The 20,954-nt window shown below is 41.5% G+C and overlaps 1 protein-coding gene and 1 long non-coding RNA gene across 3 annotated transcripts in view; one reads left to right on the forward strand and one right to left on the reverse strand.

The window, feature by feature from the left end:
* ASTN2 (astrotactin 2) overlaps nucleotides 1-20,954 on the reverse strand; it is a 1,362,231-nt gene that overhangs the window by 117,853 nt on the left and 1,223,424 nt on the right. The window lies entirely within an intron of this gene.
* The window catches only part of LOC115472784, a 477,801-nt gene continuing 475,027 nt past the window's right edge, over nucleotides 18,181-20,954 (forward strand). The window contains exon 1 of the long non-coding RNA XR_003942556.1: nucleotides 18,181-18,223. This is a non-coding gene — a long non-coding RNA (uncharacterized LOC115472784). The remainder of the gene's footprint in view (nucleotides 18,224-20,954) is intronic.

Consider the following 20,954-nt stretch of genomic DNA (forward strand, 5'->3'; position numbering starts at 1 on the left):
CCCCCTCACATGCCAGGACACCAACTGGGCACCCTAGGGGGCACTTGTAACAATTAAAAAAAAAGTAAAATACCTCCCAAGTCCATAGCTCCCTTCCCTTGGGTGCTGAGCCCCACAAATCCCCCCAAAACCCACTGCCCACACCTCTACACTATTACCATAGCACTTACGGCTGAAGGGGGGCACCTAGATGTGGGTACAGTGGGTTTTGGGGGCGGTTTGGAGCGCTCCCATTTACCACCACAAGTGTAACAGGTAGGGGGGATGGGCCTGGGTCCACCTGGCTGAAGTCCACTGCATCCATTAACAACTGCTCCAGGGACCTGCATACTTCTGTGATGGAGCTGGATATGGCATTTGTGGCTGGCATACAGGCTGGAAAAAAAGTTGTTAAAGTTGTTTTTTTTTTGGTGAGAAGGGGTTAGTAACCACAGGGGAGTCAGGGGAGGTCATCCCCGATTCCCTCCGGTTGTCATCTGGTCATTTAGGGCACTTTTTTGGGACTTTTTTTGTGAAAAAAAGGGTCCAAAAAAGGTGACCCAAATTCGCACTAAAAACGCCTTTCTTTTTTCGATTATTGGCCGAGGGCACCCATCTCTCCTCGGCCGATAAACACGCCCCAGTCCCGCTTCACCATGCCTCTGACACTCCCCCGTCAACTTTGCCCATTTCCGCGACAGATTGCAGTTGAAGACGCCCAAAATCGGCTTTTTCGATTATACCGATTTGGGCGCCCACGGGAGAAAGACGCCCATCTCCCGATTTGGGTCGAAATATGGGCGTCTTTCTCTTTCGAAAATAAGCTGGAATATATCCCAGCCAAAAAGGAACTATGAGAATCACAGTTCCTCAATTTCATTTGAGTTTTAGGAAAGTTCATGCCAGAAGCAGTATGAGTGGACAGATGTATAGGAAACCCTCCTCCCATTCTAAAAGGAAAGCATTCAAGGCTAGTTTTCCATAGGTCCCTAACCTAGAGTAAAACGAATGAACCTTCCTTTTCTTAGAAAATACCAATAGGTCTATCACATGTGTCCCCTACTCACAAACTAGGCCTTTTACCATTTATGTGGCTGTCAAATTCAATTCAATTTGGACATCTGGATATTGTGTCACTTGCCAGATATGTCCAGTTTCACATCCTGATAGTTTCCCAACACAAGAGGTATGAGCTTGTTCCTACCTGCTCACTGATATAATATATCACTACTTGGTTGCCCATTTAGACTAAAATGCTTTTGTTGACCAACTATTCTATCAAAACTTTTAGAGAGCTCCATATTATCCATTGCTTAAGAAAATGTTCTTACTATCCAAGTTTACTGAAGACTTCTACCCGCCAATCCATCAGACAATATCTGAGCGACTACATAACAAATCCTAAAAGAAAGGAGAGAAAGATAAGAAAGCAGATACTGGAAGAAGAAAGCAGGAGGTCAGAAGGTGGGGAAGAAAGGGGCAGAACTGTAATAATAGATAGGAAAGTGTGTTGGGGGGAAGTATACAATGGGTGAGGAGAATGCATATTTCAGGTCAGCAATCGGAGAACCGGAAATGGGACAGGAGTCAGCTATAGGCATTGTAGAAATAGTGTCTTGAGTTCTGATTTAAATTGCTGAAGGGAGGAGCATAATCTGAGGTGCTGAGGTAATTTGTTCCAAAGCTCTGGGCCCTGTACTGAGAAAATAGAATGTTGGGTGGTAGTGCGAGTAAGGGCTGATGTTTTTCTTCAGCAGATCAATGGCACTGAATAATGAAGCCTATATATATGAGTTCCTCACCCTAGTTTGGATGCATCCTTGGTTAGAATTGTAGATGAAGTGGGATATAAAGGTTTTTAAATAAATAAATAAGAATTTGAAATGGTATTCCTTTTACCACATTTGTTTGGTATAAACCACCAGAATAGGGAGTCTTTGGCAAGGTTAGATTTTGATTGTTATATTTTAGATTTAATTGCTCGTGTTTTTCAAATTCAGACTCACAGTGAGCTACAAACATGTACACAAGTTATTTCCCTGACCAAATAGAGGCAATGGAGGGTGAAGTGAGAAGCAGGATTTGAACATTGGCTTCTGTGGTTCACTGCCTTCTGCTTAAACTAGGCTACTTCTAGGATTGTGTCTTGTAAAATCTGACTGGCCTGTGTCCACTGAGAAGATAAGATCCAGTGGGAATGTCTCATTCTGAGACAGGCCAAATTAGTTACACATACTGCTATTGCCATATGGCTCAACATTTCCAACTTGCCCCATGCTGATGTCTATTTATTCATTTTTAAATTTCCCTTACACCTTGGAGACCAGCATGATCACCTTTTCTGGAAGGAGGCTTTCACATGAGCTATATCCAGCAGAGCTCCTATGAATTCCATCTGAGATGAAGGAGACTCCAATACCCAGATGGTTTCATTTCTTGATCACTACACCCCTACTGAGAAATCTCCTGACCAGCCAATTGGGAATGGGAAACACATACACATCCCATATGCATTAGTGCGCTAAGCATGTCATGAAGCCATGAGGAGCTCACATTAAGCCAAACAGCAGAAAGCAATACTGGTAACGGTGTTTTCCTATTAGAAATCTGAGCTACCTCCTGTGACTTGGAAGCATCTCTATCAGAGTGTAAACTGCTTTTAAGCCCAGAGAACATAAACAGTCACCCTTTATAGAGAAAAGGAATTAAGCTGCTTATGGAAGCCATCTTGAACTTTTCTTGAGCTAGATGCTTGTTCAAGGCCCTTAGATTTAGGATGGGAAAAAATTCCTCTTATTGTATTGTCACTGGGAAATACTTGGAGTAAAATCACTGCCCTCTTTCTTCCAATGGAACACGCTTGTACATTTGGGTACAGTGGGTATAGATACTCTCAATGAGTAATCTGATGGCATTTGAAATAGATGTAGTTTAAATCCATTCAAAAAAATGTTGAGTATCTAGGTTGATGTTACACTGAGTCAACAATATGTGTAAAACTTTAGCCTAGCTCCAATGGGCAAGGTATTTGGAAGAGACTGAGAGGCTGGTTATATCCTACTGTCCTCTGTCCTGCCCGGGGACCTGGCTGTGACTTCTGAGCCATCTGCTGTTGAAGATGACAGCACATTCTAGTTGAGATTGATGGGCACAAGGGACTGGAGGATACATTCTCCTCTACAGGTAGTATGTTCTTTTCTATATTACTCACATACTTCCTAGATAGTGGAGGTTTGGAGGTTGCTTCAAAAAGAGAAATGAGTGTTTTGAAGTATTTGCCTATTAGAGTTTCTGATCCTTTAACCTTATTTCTACAGAGATTATTTCCTCTTCTAGACAATCAGCAAGCTTTTCCTGCACATAACAACTTAGATTGTATGCATGGACCCGCAATAGCTTACAAGGTCCTATACTAATTGCAGAAGTTCTTGATATTGCCTTGAAAGCATCTAAAGTTGATTTAAACATGTGCTTTCTATGTTCTTTTCCTTTTGCTCACTAGTGAGTATCTCAGACTTTTTTCTCGAGATAATCTGCAAACTTTTCTACCTTATGCCAAGTGTGTTATATGTGTTGGCTTATAATGAGCTGGTACGAAGCTATGAGACAAGAAAGCATACTGTTTTTGAAAATATTTCTCCTAAGGGAGTCTAATGTAAGAGCATCCTTCCAGTTAGCACTGAAGAGTTGATTCTCCTACATTTGGACTTCTTGAGAGTAGATTTCACCACCATTATCTGAATTCACCCAGAGTTGAGGATCAATGCCAGTGTTTCTTTCCCTCCAATAGATGCTTGACCTTGGAAGCCATCAAAGCTGGTGTCAAAAAGATAGAATCCTTCACCTTCTTCTAGAGGGAATCAACTGCTGTTTTATCCAAAGGAGGTCTATTAATGGTCAACAATGAGAAAAATCAAGGTCTCCCTGATCTTGGTGCATCCCCCATGTCAGGTATATCCAGTGTGTTTTTTTCTAGCAAAACAAGTGCTGGTACTCAAATGCTAGGTCACCCTTCAAGGGTGAGGTAATCACTGAGAAATTCATTCCACAATAGCCAGGCCCCCTGCAACCAGTCACAGAACATATGACAAGACAGAATTGGTTGGGGTCTATGGGTCAATTTTAGAAGATAATGGAAAATGTGCCGGTACTTGGTACCCCCAAGTACCCCCTCAAAAAAAAGCCCTGGGTCTACCACAAGGGTCCTTCAGATCCAATTCCTCTGATGAAAATTAACATAGATCAGATACTGCATTAACAGCTATGAAGATTCATTTGTACCCCACATTATCCCGAACATACTCAAGTTCAATGTGGCTTACAATAAATAAAATGACAGGCAAGGTTTACAATGCCATAAACAAAATATCAAGGAAGAGCAGAATAGCACAAATAACATACAAATAAGAACTAAATAATAAATCATTGATGGCCAGTTACAATCAACACAATCCATCAATGGGTAGAAACCTCTCAAAGAGGAATTTTTTCAGTCTTTTGTGAAATACCAAGTACTCAGGCTCACCCTTAATTGCCATTGGCAGTGAGTTCCACAACTTAGCACCTTGGTATCTAAACTCATTCTTTTCCCATCATTCAAAGGCACAAATGACATATAGACATAATCTTGGCCCAGACTCTGCAAGCATCAATTATAAATAAAGCTTTAACAATGATGAAACAGAAAAATACAGAGGCAACCCACATATAAAAACACAAAGGTAGAGAATAAATAAAATCACTGCCTTGAGTGAAGTTCTTCAAAAAGCCAGTAAATCCAAATGAACATATAAATAACACTTCAAAACATGAAGAATATATGTCTTGGGAGAGAAACCTGAATTGCTCTGCAGAAAAGAACAAACTGAGGCAGCCATGTGTGATGACACAGTGTGGGAACTCATGCAAATGTACAGTAAAGCTAAAAGATTAACATTAGAAATGCTAGAAGAGAGTTGTCCCACATTTGGGCTCCATTGGTGAAGTCATGCACATGTGACGGATTACTATCATGCCTATTTTGGGAGAATAATAGCTAGAGAATAGAATAACACATCAAAGTATGCCCTCTGACAGGACCTTATTTTGTCTGGCTTTCCATGCCTATGTATCTGTAGGTAAATATTTCTGTTTTTCTGCGTCTGTTTACCCTATTGTTACTGGGAAAATACAACAGAAGCAATTACAACATTGATCCTTCTCCCTTAATTCACTAGGAAGTTTTTCTGCATGGCTGGCCATTCACCATAAAGGAGACTATGAACGTTTTAAACAGTAAATGCAAATTACTTCCCAATGGATTCCAGATTATACTGCTTGCTAATAGTTTAAAAAATTCACATTATAAAATGATGAAATTCATGTCTCCTTATAGCATTGTTAAAATTATATGTAATATAGTTCTGAAATATATGTTATATATATATATAATGCTCTATTATGAAATGTGTTGACATTGTAAGTAGTATACCATCCAGCTGATTTTCAAAAGAGATCGCTGCCCATCTTCCGACACAAATCGGGAGATGGCCGGCGATCTCCTGAAGTTGGCCAAATCGGCATAATCGAAAGCCGATTTTGGGCGGCTTCAACTGCGTTCCGTCGCAAGGCCGGCAAAAGTTCAAAGGGGCGTGTCGGCATGGTAGCGAAGGCGGGACAGGGGCGTGGTTAAGAGATGGGCATCCTCGCCCGATAATGGAAAAAAGAAAGCCGGCCTTCACGAGAATTTGGTCCGCTTTATTTGGACCCTTTTTTTTCAGGTCCAAGTCCCAAAAAACTGCCCGAACTGACCAGATGACCACCGGAGGGAATCGGAAATCACCTCCTCTGACTCCCCCAGTGGTCACTAACCCCCTCCCACACACAAACACAAAAAAATTAAAACATTTTTTGCCAGCCTGTTTGTCAGCCTCAAATGTCATACCCAGCTCCCTGACAGCAGTATGCAGGTCCCTGGAGCAGTTTGTAGTGGGTGCAGTGCACTTCAGGCAGGTGGACCCAGGCCCACCCCCCCTACCTGTTACACTTGTGGTAGTAAATGTGAGCCCTCCAAAAACCCCCAAAACCCACTGTACCCACATGTAAGTGCCCCCCTTCAGCCCTTAGGGCTATGGTAATGCTGCAGAGTTGTGGCCAGTGGGTTTGGGGGGGGGGGGATTTGGGGGGCTCAGCACACAAGGGAAGGGTGCTATGCACCTGGAAGCTAATTGTTTCCTTTTTTAAATTTTTTACAAGTGCCCCCTAGGGTGCCCGGTTGGTGTTGTGGCATGTCAGGGGGGCCAGTCCACTACAAATGGTGGCTCCTCGCACGACCAAATGCCTTGAGATGGTTGGGCCCGGTTTCCATTCTGGCTGAAAATCGGAGCCGGCCATCTCTAAACCCGGCGATCTCAACATTTGACCTAAATGTTGAGATTTAGCTGGCCCCAACTGTATTATCGAAAGAAAAGATGGCCGGCCATCTTTTTCGAAAATACGCTTGGCTCCGCCCCTTCGCAAAGCCAGTCCCAAAGATGGTCGACCATCAATTTGGCCAGCGCCGTTTGATTATGCCCCTCCACGTCATACTTTGTATTGTTTTTGAATATTTTTACTGCTGTAATTGCCCATTGCTCATGTTTGATCTATTCTTATTGTACATTGAGTGAATTCCTTCAAAAATGTAGTAAACAAATCCTAAGAAATAAATAAATAATAAATAAATAAATAAATAGTAACATAGTAGATGATGGCAGAGAAAGACCTGTACAGTCCATCCAGTCTGCCCAACACGATAAACTCATATGTGTTACTTTATGTGTATAAATGACAAAGCAGATCCATATAAGACAAACAATAGTTTATTATTGTAAATCTAATGTACAGATCAGCCCGACATAGGCCGTGTTTCACCCAACAGGGCTGCTTCAGGGGCTATACAATGATCTTTTACTGCCAAAATATGATGAAGATGTATTGATGAAAACAAATGTACAGAAAACTGCAACCATTGGTCTTCTAAAATATATTGAAAAAAACAGCTCAATTGAATAAACGAAAAGGAGTGGTAACATGAACGCCGTTCAAACACTCTCTTCACTCTTCACTTGATTTGTATCTGCCATTTTCAGGGCACAGACCATAGAAGTCTGCCCAGCACTAGCCCCACCTCCCAACCACCGGCTCTGCCACCCAATCTCCGCTAAGCTTATTATTGTAATATAATTCTGAACACTAAAATTTACTGTGATTAATTCCAGACTTGTTTGGAACACTAAGGCTGAGAATAATTGTACAATTTATCAAACAATAATAAAATTCTATGAACTGAAGTGGAAGAAAAATGCAGTAGATGAGAGACAAGAAAGAACAGAAAGTGAGAGAACAAGAAAATTCTTGGCATTTTATCAGAAGACATCTTATCTCTAAATTGTGTAATTTCAAAATGGTGGGACTTGGTGCCACAGGTACAAATAATCTTAGATTGTCAGCTCATTAGGAACAGAAAGTACCTGCAAAAATAGTATGTATGTAAACCGCTTTCACTGTCCTGTCCTCACAATACAATACAAACAAACCCAATACCACAAATACCCCAGACTACACCCTACCGGTCTCAGACAGCCTGAAAATTCTGGGAGTTACAATTGACCAAAATCTCACACTCGAAGATCATGCAAAAAACACAGCAAAGAAAATGTTCTACTCAATGTGGAAACTGAAAAAAGATCAAACCTTTCTTCCCAAGGGAAGTATTCCGCAGCCTAGTACAATCAATGGTGCTAAGCCATCTAGACTACTGCAATGCCATTTATGCCAGATGCAAAGAACAAATCATTAAGAAGCTTCAAACCGCTCAAAACAGAACAGCCAGACTCATATTTGGGAAAGCGAAATACGAAAGCGCCAAACCCCTAAGAGAAAAACTACACTGGCTCCCACTAAAAGAACGAATTGTGTTCAAAGTCTGCACCCTGGTCCACAAAATTGTTCACGGGAAGCCCCGACCTACATGTCAGACCTTAAAGACCTGCCTACTAGGAACACAAAAAGATCAGCACGCACATTCCTCAATCTCCACTACCCCAACTACAAAGGGCTAAAATATAAATCCACATATGTGACCAGTTTCTCATACATCTGTACCCAGCTATGGAACGCACTATCGAAGGCCATAAAAACAACGCAAGACCTAACTACCTTCCGAAGACTACTGAAAACAGAACTGTTCAAAAAGGCATACCACAAACATCCATCTTAAATACTAAAAAATAAGAATGTACACGACCTAGACACAACCGAAATCTTATCACTTGACTGATTAACCTCTTTGCTATTAGTGAACAAGCACTATCACTTTTATCCCTATGTTGAATATGGTCTCTCCATAGTCGATGACCTAATGTATGTTATAATCCAATTATTACTCAGGAACCTGCATGCAATACCATAATGTATTCTTCTTTACCATGAATGTACACACATGGTATATATATATAGACCATGAACTATTCCATGTATGTTATGTTCCATCTATGTTACTATGTATGTACGCACCTTAATGCAACACCATTTGTAATTCTGTTACCCGGAAATGGCAACTGCCATTACAGCACATGTAAGCCACATTGAGCCTGCAAATTGGTGGGAAAATGTGGGATACAAATGCTACAAATAAATAAATAAATACATCTATAGAAAATACCTCATTTCAACTGGATGGTTGGAACCTGCTGCTCTGTGATTGACAGACTTTTTATTTATTTGTCTGGCTGTTTTATTATATGCAGATTTTACTGAACCTGTTGATCTTTTGGAACTATATAGTGCTTTATTTATCGATTTAGTGCTCTCCAAAAAAAAAAAAACAGGATAATGTGCTACAAAATAATCAATTTAAATTTGAAGAAGAGTGCCCTCAGAGATATCCACTCTCATTTAGTGGTTAATAATAACCTCTGCCAGGTGATATAGCACTTCATTCATCGGGCTAGTCTTCATTTAACACCGTGCTCTATGCTATTTGTGTAACTCATGTAGTCAAATACAATAACTTAATATGCATAAACCAATGATGGCCAGCTGCCACTTAACTAATATTCAGTATCCTTACTGTCTGGATGCCCAGGACTCCTGAAGTTCAAAGGCAAAGAACTGCTCTCCCCTGGAACTGCATTTTTGTTATTGCTTATTTATCGATTTAGCATGTCAGCCTTTTAATTTGCTAACTTTGGATCCATTCAAAGTTCACAAGATAAAAAATTTCAGTGCCAACCCTTGATAAAGTTCTAATATAACTTGCCATCTGTTGACCTCAGAGAAATCCTGCAGTAATGATTTTCCTCACTTTGCTAGTACTGGTTATCAGGTCCTCAACCTTTTTTCTTTTGGCCAATGAGAACCATCTTGCAAACTATATAGAATTGGGGGTTAATGCACTGTAATGCACGCTAATGAAATTAGTGCATGCTAAATGCTAAAAGCCCATAGGTATAGAATGGGCTTTTAGCATTTAGCGCATACTAATTCCTTTAATGCAAGATAAGAGCCATAATGCTGCTTGATGAATTCCCCCCTTAGTGTGCATTAAGTGCCATTCAGCCCATAGGTATACATAGGGCTGTGTGGCATTTAGCATTTGCTAATCATTATTGGGCAGTAAGTCCTTTAGTATGCCTTAGTAAAATGATCTCTAAATCCAACATAAATTGGTCCACTTTACTCATGTGCAATATGGCCTTAGCGTGTATACTAGAGTGGGAAATTTTCTAGAACCCTTTCTTACTTACTTTTACTTTATTTAGATTTATATCCCAAGCACGTCCAAATCGAGGACTCAGTTCTGTGTGGCTTAATCAGATATACAATAATCAAATATACAAGTATGGGATGGGGAGGCTAACATTAACTTGAATATTAAATTGAATCAGTTATACATGTACGGAATGGGGTGCAATAAGAAGGAGCAAGAGAGCTAAATAGACATGTTATCTTATCTAGGGTAGGGTGTGTGGAAACATGATCCGGATGGCTTTTCAAGATTGCTGTCGTTTGATGCTAAGTTACATCTATCTGCAGGAATTTCTTGTACAGAAATGTTTTTAGTTTTTTGCGAAAGCTGTTATTTGTGATGTCATGATGTGTGTCCTTGGGCAATGTATTCCACCATCTGGTCATGTTAAATGGGAAGTTTGTGGTGTGGGCTGATTTGTAGACCACCCCTTTGCAGATGGGAAGGTGTATGATAAGGTGATCTCTATGAGGGTTGGTTGCGCTAGTTCTACTAGTGCTTTTTACCACATTCTCTGGCAAAGAATTCCAGATTTTAATTACACATTGAATGAAGAAATATTTTCTCCAATTTGTTTTAAATTTACTACTTTGTAATCTCATTGCATGCCCCCTAGTCCTAGTATTTTTGGAAAGATTAAACAAGCAATTCATGTCTACCCGTTCCACTCCACTCATTAGAAATTCACTAAGTCCATATTTGCACAGTCTTAGCATTAGGAAAATATTTTACCCTTTCTTTCCATTTCCCCATCTTCACTTTAAAAATGGAACACAGTTCTTTAATGAATGAGCCTTGACAAAAAGACCTGACACGGGCCGTGTTTCGGTGACTAGCACCTGTGTCAGGGGTCACAGTGATGACGTGGAAAACTTGGGGAATAACTCGAATATATTCCTCTACAATATATTATTCCTTACCCCACGTCTCATATAGTAAAAGCTACAAAGCACCAAGGCACTTTCACTTTCTGTATCCAAATATGGGTCTTTTTGTCAACGCTCATTCATTAAAGAACTGTGTTCCATTTTTAAAGGCCCGTGGTGCTGTTTTTTTTGTTTGGACTTTAGTTTGTACTTCGTTCCCTCTCTTTTGTTATACCCTTTGGATACACAGCCAAAGCCATGTGCCACAATTGTTCACTTTCTATCCAGAACTGGAGACTCTTGTTATGATTTTAGAAAATCCACCCCTCAATTGACTTATGCTCTTTCAGGCTCTCTCTCACCTCCTTGTTCCAGATGGCCTCTAAAACCTGTCTGTCTCCCTTGTGAACCTTTCTTAATGCTTCAAGCTCTTTGTGTGATATATTGGGAGGACCCAAGATGGCAGCATGGTGAAGAATGAAATGATCAGGTAACCACTTCTAATTTCCTGTTGACACATCAAATCTATTATACAGGATTATCCATTTTCCTAGCCAATCGTCTTATCCCTTAATCCCCAGGACACACATTGCAATCACAACAAAGATGTGAGTAAAAAAGACCCCAGACACACATGGCCATGCAGTACGAGAACTCTTACCATATGGCCATAAAGCGGTGAGCCCTTACCCCTGCCCACTGAGGTGGTGATAAGGGCTCCTGCGCTAACCTAGCGGTAACTGGGTAGCGTGTGGCAATGCCCGAATAAGGCTGGGTTATCATCATGCAAGCCATTTCCAGGGTTTTTCTTTTCCCCCTGGAAATGGCACATGCGTTGGGCTGGCGGTAGTCCTTGAAGAGCACAAAGTAAAGGGCCCCTAAGTCCCTAAGGGCTTCTTTTACAAAGCCATGCTACCGATTCTCGGTGCGGCAAATGAGAGAAAGCCCATTCAATTCCTATGGGCTTCCTCTCATTTGACATGCGGGAATCACTAGCACAGCTTTTAAAAGAAGCCCTGAACGATTTAAGACTTGCCGTTGAAATCATCACACTTGTGCGGCAGCCCCATAAGCCATTAGTTTGCTCCTTGTGCGCAGCAGGGACAAGAAAAAGGAGGTGGTGTGGTGACTGAGTTGTGAGAAAGCATTCTTGGTTTCTTGCCTTTAATTTAATCAGACATTTCCTAATGGCAGCAGTACTTTGAGGGAGCATTCCCTGTGTTGTAATGCCCTGGCTAGTTTAAAGAGGCAAACTATTCCAGAAAAGTCATTATCTAATAGGAAATGCTTACTCTGGAAGTTTCTGTTCCTTAATTACTTTGTATTGATTAAATGCCAAGTAACTTTTACAAATGAGCTTTGTACATGGAGGCAGTATGGTTACATCACAGTGCACTAACTGAATATAAAGTGTTCTTGTAATATAAACCCCCCAAGAATAAGTTCACAGGCAAATAAAGCAGGTAGAATAATTTTGACTGAGAAATAAAACCTTTCAGGACCTGTAGCAAACAATACAATTTGGGAGGAAGATATCATAATCACTATGTATCAATGTTTAAATGTTTTAACCTCTTTATGTTTGGGATTAACATTTTCTTCGTGCCCCTTTTTTTTTTTGTCTTCCAACTCACTTGGAACTGGGACTAGAATCAGGCATCATAAGCCTTCATTTGTAATTGTTCAAGGATCCTTCACCTACTTTATATCCCTTCCCAATTCACATAATCCAGTAATTGCAGTAATAGTCCTTTAAAGTCATTCACCAGGACTGTTTCTAGAATTCTGCAATTTTGGGTGCTAAAACTGTCTACAAAATGTCACTGTTAAAGAATGCATGATATGTCGGTCCATGCACAGGGCTATAAATGCTGCTGGTCAGCCCACGAAGCAACAGACCCTGACCCAAGATTCAAATCCAGGTCTTCCATATTGCAATATGTGGTAATGTCACTAACTGGTCCCAGTGTCTTAGCTTCTTGAGAGCTTGCAGCACTGAGTGCATTGTTCTTTGTTAAACCTGGCAGCACTTACACGTGCAATTTTGAACATATAAGCCATTATCCCCCTCATTCTATAATGTTGTATGCCCAAGTTCATGTTTAACATGCAACATTGCACATGCAGGTTATAAAATATATACAGTTATGTGCACAACCTAATTGACAAATTACCTGCTAATTGGCAATATCAATTATTGGTCATAATTGTTATTAACTGGTTCTAATTTGCCGTTACACAAAGGGTGTAAACATAGGAGTGGGATGGGCAGGTCAGGGCGGAGCCCAGAACTTATGTGCTAACCCCCGAATTCTATATATTGCACCATAAGTTATGTGTACTAATTTGGCCGCATGGCCAAACTGCATGTACAACTTAATTGATTAACAAGCCAATCAGCTTCTATAAATGGTACTTAACAACCATTTAGTGGCACTAATTGGCTTTAATTAGAATTTACGCATACAACATTCTAGGCACATTCTATAATGCAGTGCACGTAAATTCTAATGTGCTTGTCATAAACAAGGCATAGTCATGGGCATAGAATGGGCGGGTTGTGGACATTTCAAACAACTGTGCACACTACATGTATTTAGGCCTGATTTTAGGCAGCCTAAATGGATGCACCTAAATTTTAGGCACAAGAACAGCACGTGAGCATATTCTATAAACCACACCTAACTTTAGGCGTAGTTTATAGAATCATGCTAACCATGTGGTTTTACAATTTTTAAGGCACCATATATAGAATTTCCCCCTAAAGATATAGAATAACAACAGTTACATGCACAACTGTAACATTTAATCGTGGTCATTTACACCAGCCATTGACATGGTGTAAGTGGCTGCATCTAAATTTTGGCATGTAACTACAAACTTACGCTAGTATTCTATAATGGCTATTACGCATGTAATTGCCAGTTATAGAATTTGTGTTTAATGCACAGCATCCCAGAATCTAATGTTTGGCAACCTGTAGAAAATTACTCCATATCCCCTGAATTCTATATAGTGTGACCAAAATTGCGCACACAATTTAATTACAAGCCAATCAGTCCAATAATTGCTACTTAAGAAGTAATTATTGATACAAATTGGCATTAATTAGAATTTACATGCACAACTTGTTAGGCATATTATGTGAAGTGGTGTACTTAAATTCCAATGTGTGCTGCCTAAAAGGGGGCATGGTCATGGGCATGGAATGGGTAGACCACAGGCATTCCGAAAATCTACATGCACAGTTACAGAAAATATCTGCTCAGCGCCTAACTTAGGCACCGGTATTTATACCAAGTTTAATGGCGTAAATAGATGCGCCTGGAGTTAGGCACAGGCATGGCCACTAGACATATTCTATAAACCGGCTAGGCATATTCTATAAATTACGCCTAAATCTAGGCGAGCTTTACAGAATATGTCTAGGCGGAAATATTTTCTGCACCGATTTTTCAGGCGCCATATATAGAATTTAGTCCTATATGACCAAAGTTATGTGTTTTAAAAGGGGCATGGCTTCAGGTGGAGGAAGGGAGGAAGAAAAATGATAAATTCAGGGGTCAATATTCAACCAGTAGCAATCAGAGTTTTTTAAATGCTGATCGTTGCCAGCAAATTAACCCTGGATATTCAGCACTGGGCACTATCTGGGCACAGGCACAGAATATCCAGATCTTTGGCGATGTCCAATAGCTATCCAGGTACAACTGATAGTCAGGTCTGCTATTTATGTAGTCTTACTGACCTAGTTAGCACCAGTGGCATTCCTAGGGGGGGCGGTGGGTGCGGTCCGCCCTGGGTGCACGCTGCTGGGGGGGGGTGCTACGTGCCTGTCGGCGCCGCTCATTCCGTGCTCCCTCTGCCCCGGAACAGGTTACTTCCTGTTCCGGGGCCGAGGGAGCATAGAACAAGCGACGCCAACAGGCGCGCGGCACCCCCCCCCCCCCAAGCAGGTAAAAATGCACCCGGGGGGGTGTCGCTTCGCCGGGGGGGGGGGGAGAAGGTATCGTTTCGCCGGGAGGGCGCTCCACCCGGGGGGGGGCGCATCGCCGATCCGCCCCGGGTGTCAGCCGCCCTAGGAACGCCACTGGTTAGCACTGAATATTGCTGGTGTCCATATTAACTCCCTGCTCCTCTCCAACTCTACCTTAGCAATAAGTGATAAGGGCTGTAGCAGTCAGACTGGATATTCATCAGCTCTGGCCAGTTTAGTGCTGCCAAATATCAGGTCCTGACCCAGTCAGTGTGACTTAACCAGGCAGGAGCCTTTCTTACTGGTTTAATCATTTTGAATATTGACTCCTCAGTGGTGAAACTTAACCTTTAATCATAAAAAGGGCAATTCTATTACTGCATGCCTACAGTTATGTACGCCTTGCCAAGAAAATTGGTATTTATGCACATAAGTGCAGAACACACTATTGTCTACTTACTTATTAATTCAGGAAAAATAATCCCCTTTTTAAAAATTATACAGTAAGACAGAAATGTTTAGTGGTGATATTGTGTGTTGCCATATGAAGGGTCCCTGGTTTGATTCCTGGCTCCAGTATTCCACATCCCTGGTTAGGTGAGGCTGGAGAAGCTGGCTAAACAGCGGTCAGTCTCTGGAGGAAGGGAGTTTTGGTCACTGTTAAGGGTGATACCTAGTGGCAAGATTTTGAGACCATAATCCAGATATATGGTACTAGAACAACTAACAAAAGTCATCAAGAAGTTAAAAACATAATAAATGCCATTTTGGGTCAGATCAGAAGTCCAAACAAGCCCAACATCCTGTCTCCAACAGTGACCAATCTGGATAAACAGATCTCAAAGAATAGCTGCATCCCTTGAGTGCTATCCTACATAAGAACATAAGAGTAGCCATACAGGGTCAGACCAATGGTCCATCTATGCCAGTATCCTGTTTTCTAAACAGTGAACAAGCCGGGTCACAAGTACCTGGCAGAAACACAATTAGCAGCAACATTCCATGCTACCAATCCCAGGGCAGGCAGTTGCTTTCCCATGTCTGTCTCAATACCAGACTATGGACTTTTCCTCCAGGAACTTGTACAGTGCTACTTATCTAATAATAAATTGTTTATGGTCTTTTCTTCTAGAAATGTGCCCAAACACATTTTAAAACCAACTATGTTAGATGTCTTGATCATATTCACTGATTTAAAAAAAAGTTCCATAGTTTGAATGTTGAGTGTAAAAAATATTGCATTAAATCTGCTACCTGTTTGCTCTAGGAGACAAGCATGAAACTATCTGAAGAAAGGTCAGTTTAGCCATTAGAAAGCAGCTTTTGGGGGTGGCAAAGTGCAGCTGCATTCAAGGCAAAGCAGTAGGTACTGCCAGCCACACAAATGCAAAGAACCATTAGTACGGACTTTTACTTGCGGAGAGAGTGAACAATATTCAAACAGCCCATTCAGCTGAATAAATGGTTTCCGGAAATTTGCCCTCATTATATAAATATCTACAAAGAAATGACACTATCCAGTTTGTGCAGGATTGTCCTGAGAAGGCTGCTGTTGGAGTGATCAAGATTGATGAGTTTAATTTCTGAATCTCAGTGAAAAAGGGGATAGAGACTTAATAACTTCAAGTTTAACTGAGTGAAGGGGGGAAGGGGGACAAGCTGAAAGTTCGCCTAGGGCACCTAATATCTTTGCACAGACCCTGATTTGAAGGTGTAAATAACAGTCACCAGTTAGCCTGTTCCACCCCCTCATGATTTTATTAATGGCTAACATATCCCATCGCAGTCTTTGCTTCTCCAAGCTGAATGAAGACTAATGATGCAAGATCCCAACCCATGTTGCAATTGAGTTGGAACAAACAGGAGAAAGGAGAAATGACAGGAAACTACTCCCACCCCCCCACCCCCCCACACACCAAAAAAGAGGTTTAAAAAAAGAGTGTGCAAGGATATTATTCATTATAACTAAGGATTCAAAAATTTCCCCAGGACATACTTGCTATATATTCCTACCACCCAACTTTTAGATTTATAGCAAGAGTACAGAGTGAGTTTATCCCTTCCCTAGTGAATGATTACATCCTGCCTCATCCTTGTGAGGCCCACTAACTCTCGTCTTTCACCCCTGAGCTATAGTCAGCTTAACCATTATGCAGGTTAGGTGACTGCCTAGGGCAGCAGTTTCATGGGGTGGTGGCAAAGAACAGCTGTGGAGATGAGTGTGGAAGGAATGTCATGCATTCTAGGATTTAAAAAAAGGGAGTTATATAATCTTATGTTTGTTCTAGTTATCCAGGGGTTTAATTGGGGAAGGGTACATACAAATCTTGGGGTGGGAGGATTTAGAGAGGGCAGAGATGAATTTGAGGAAGACTGATTTGGAAAGCAGTTCTGCTCAAAAACAGGGGGTTAATTTGCCTTGATTATTGCTCATTCTGCAAAAAATAATATTGAGATTTTGAAAGATATATTGGATGTCTTCGGTGGTAATGAATCTTGGCTTCATGGGGCAGATATAGATTTATTATATAATTTATGTGTGTAGAGTTGTACCTGGGTAAATGGATTGCAGAGAGGTGGGAAGATATTACTTTTTAAGTATATTTTGAATGATCAATCAATATCATATTCTGTCAATGAGTAGCTATAGTGGAAATCAGCAATTGATTTTTTCATACTTAGAGACAGAGTATATGTTTGCATGTGTAATACCCTCTTGTAAGCATCCCTGGATTCAGGGCCAACCTGGTAGGAGACTCCTTCGAGCAGGCTCCATTGGTCCCTGGTATACTTGGCCCCTGATGCATCCACCTGGGGAAGAAAGGTGTTAGCGGGTTGGATTCTTCTTTCTTTTCACCAGGAAAAATTCAAAAAACACCACTGTGATCAAGGCTGGCTAAACAGTTACACAGTTTATTCCAACAGTATAGATATCTTGCTGCAGAGGCTAAAAATCACAGTAACAACTTTTTCAGGTACATCAGAAGCAGAAAGACTATGAGGGAATCTGTGGGACCGTTAAGTCATGAAGGAACAAAAGGGCCCCTCAGGGAGGACAAGGCCATAGCGGAAAAACTGAATGAATTCTTCGCTTCTGTCTTTATGGAAGAAGATGTAAGAGATCTGCCTGTACTGGAAATGGTTTTCAAGTGTGATGATGCAGAGGAACGGAAAGAAATCTCAGTGAATCTGGAAGATGGACTGAGCCAAATCGACAAATTAGAGTAGTAATTCACCTGGACCGGATGGCATACATCCAAGGGTACTCAAAGAACTCAAGTATGAAATTGCTGATCACCTGTTAGTAATATGTAACCTGTCATTAAAATTGTCCATAGTACCTGAAGATTAGAGGGTGGCCAATGTGACACCAATTGTTAAAAAGGGTTCTAGGGGTGATCCATGAAATTATAGACCGGTAAGCCCAATGTCAGTGCCAGGCAAAATAGTGGAAACTATTATAAAAAATATAATTACAGAAAACATACACAAACATGATTTAATGGGACAGAGTCAGCATGGGTTCAGCCAAGGGAAGTTTGCCTCATCAATTTGCTTCATTTCTTTGAAGGCATTAATAAACATGTGGATAAAGGTGAGCCGGTTGATGTAGTGTATCTAGATTTTCAGAAAGTTGTTGATAAAGTTGCTCATGAGAGACTCAAAACTCCACTTGAGCTGTCTGACCCCAAGTAATTACCCTCTGCCCCTCTCCTTAATCCCTCCCTTTCTCCTCTCCCTTCCCATGTCCCATGCACTCCACTTTACCCTGTTATCCACGATTTCCCATGTATTGTAAAGCAACCAACCCTCAATTACAACATTCTACTCTCTCCCAATCTCTTTCCAAAAATACTAGGATTAGGGGGCATGCGATGAAGCTACAAAGTAGTAAACTTACATAAGTACATAAGTATTACCATACTGGGAAAGACCAAATGTCCATCAAGCCCAGCATCCTGTTTCCAACAGTGGCCAATCCAGGTCACAAATACCTGGCAAGATCCCAAAAAAGTACAAAACATTTTATACTGCTTATGCCAGAAATAGTGGATTTTCCCCAAATCCCTATAAAAATGGTCTATGGACTTTTCCTTTAGGAAGTCGTCCAAACCTTTTTAAAACTCCGCTAAGCTAACAGCCTTTACCACATTCTCTGGCAATGAATTCCAGAGTTTAATTACACATTGAGTGAAGAAAGATTTTCTACGATTCGTTTTAAATTTACTACATTGTAGCTTCATCACATGCCCCTTAGTCCTAGTATTTTTGGAAAGCATAAACAGACGCTTCACATCTACCTATTCAACTCCACTCATTATTTTATAGACCTCTATTATATCTCCCCTCAGCCGCCTTTTCTCCAAGATGAAGAGCCCTAGCCTCTTTAGCCTTTCCTCATAGGGAAGTCATCCCATCCCCTTTATCATTTTCATCGCCCTTCTCTGCACCTTTTATAATTCCACTATATCTTTTTTGAGATGTGGCAACCAGAATTGAACACAATATTCGAGGTGCGGTCGAACCATGGAGCGATACAAAGGCATTATAACATCCTCATTTTAGTTTTCCATTGCTTTCCTAATAATACCTAACATTCTATTTGCTTTCTTAGCTGCAGCAGAAGGTTTCAATGAATCAGAGAAATTTTTTCTTCACTTAACATATAATTAAACTCTGGAATTCGTTGCCAGAGAATGTGGTGAAAGCAGTTAGCTTAGCGGGATTTAAAAATGTCTGAACAGCTTCCTAAAGGAAAAGTCCATAGACCAGTATTAAATTGACTTGGGAAAATCAATTGCTTATTTCTGGGATAAGCAGCATAAAATATATTGAACTTTTTTGGGATCTTGCCAGGTATTTGTGATCTGGATTGGCCACTGTTGGAAACAGGATGGTGGTCTTGATTGACCTTTGGTCTGTCCCAATGTCGCAATACTAATGTACTTATGACACGTGGAGGGGCATAATCGAACAGGGATGCCCAAGTTTTCATGAGGGCATCCTCGCAGGACATCCCTGCAAAGGGGCGGGGAAACCCATATTATCGAAACAAGATGGGCGTCCCTGGTTTTGAGCAATAATGGAAACCGAGGATGCCCATCTCAAAAACGACCAAATCCAACTCATTTGGTCATGGGAGGAGCCAGCATTCGTAGTGCACTGGTCCCCCTGACATGCCAGGACACCAACCAGAACCCTAGGGGGCACTGCAGTGAACTAACTGATGCACTAACTGAACGGAAAAAGTCCTTCCCTTACTGATCCCTTAGCGATCCGGAAAGGAACGAGCATGCATGAAGGAAATCGCATGCAAATGAGCTGCTCGCTGTTAGCTCATTTGCACAAGATTTCCTTCCTAAGGAGGGGAAGCCAGTGCAGAGCAGGCAAGTGTTATGCATGGCTGCTCTGCACATGCCAAAGATGGCTTCATACACGCAGACAAGCTGCGCGTATAATACCTGTCTACAACCTTAAAAAAATAAGTCTAGGTGCTCGTCAGGGATGTCTTTTTTTTGTGTATAGGTGAAGGACGTCCAAGTGTTAGGCACCTTCGCTATGTCTCCGTCCCTGCGATGGGCAGTTGAGCGATGGGCAGTTGAGGACCAAAATGTGGATATTTCTGTGAGAAGGATGTCCATGCCTTTGCTATGCCCCTAACACCCCCTTTATTTATTTATTTGTATTTTGGATCACAAGTGGGATTTGAACTGGCCACCTCTGGATTGCAAGACCAGTGCTCTAACCACTAGGCCACTCCTCCACTCCACGTTCTTGAAATTTGGCCATCCCTGTGGGGGGTGGGGGAGCAGTTCAGGCCATCCAAAATGTTTAAAAGAAGGACGTCCACACACACACACACACACACACACACACACACACACACCTCCCCCACGGAACTGCATATTGCTGGGCTGGCAAAAAAAGTTTTTAAAGTTGTTTTTCAGGGTGGGAGGGGGTTAGTCACCACTGGGGGAGTCAGGGGAGTTCATCCCCGATTCCCTCCGGTGGTCATCTGGCTAGTTCAGGTACCTTTTTGAGGCTTGGTTGTACGAAAAAATGGACCAAGTAAAGTTGGTCAAGTACTTGTCGGGAACGCCCTTCTTTTTTCCATTATCGCTCGAGGACACCCATCTGTTATGCACGCCCCAGTCCCGCCTTCACTATGCCTTCGACACGCCCCTGAAACTTTGGTCGTCCCCTCGACGAGAAACTGTTGGGGGACACCCAAAATCGGCTTTCGATTATGCTGTTTTGGGCGACCCTGAGAGAAGGACACCCATCTCCCGATTTGTGTCGAAAGATGGGCGCCCTTCTCTTTTGCAAATAAGCCTGAAAGCGAGCCATATTTTCAACGCACTTA

This window comes from Microcaecilia unicolor, chromosome 6 (assembly GCF_901765095.1).
Source record: "Microcaecilia unicolor chromosome 6, aMicUni1.1, whole genome shotgun sequence".
NCBI lineage: Eukaryota > Metazoa > Chordata > Amphibia > Gymnophiona > Siphonopidae > Microcaecilia > Microcaecilia unicolor.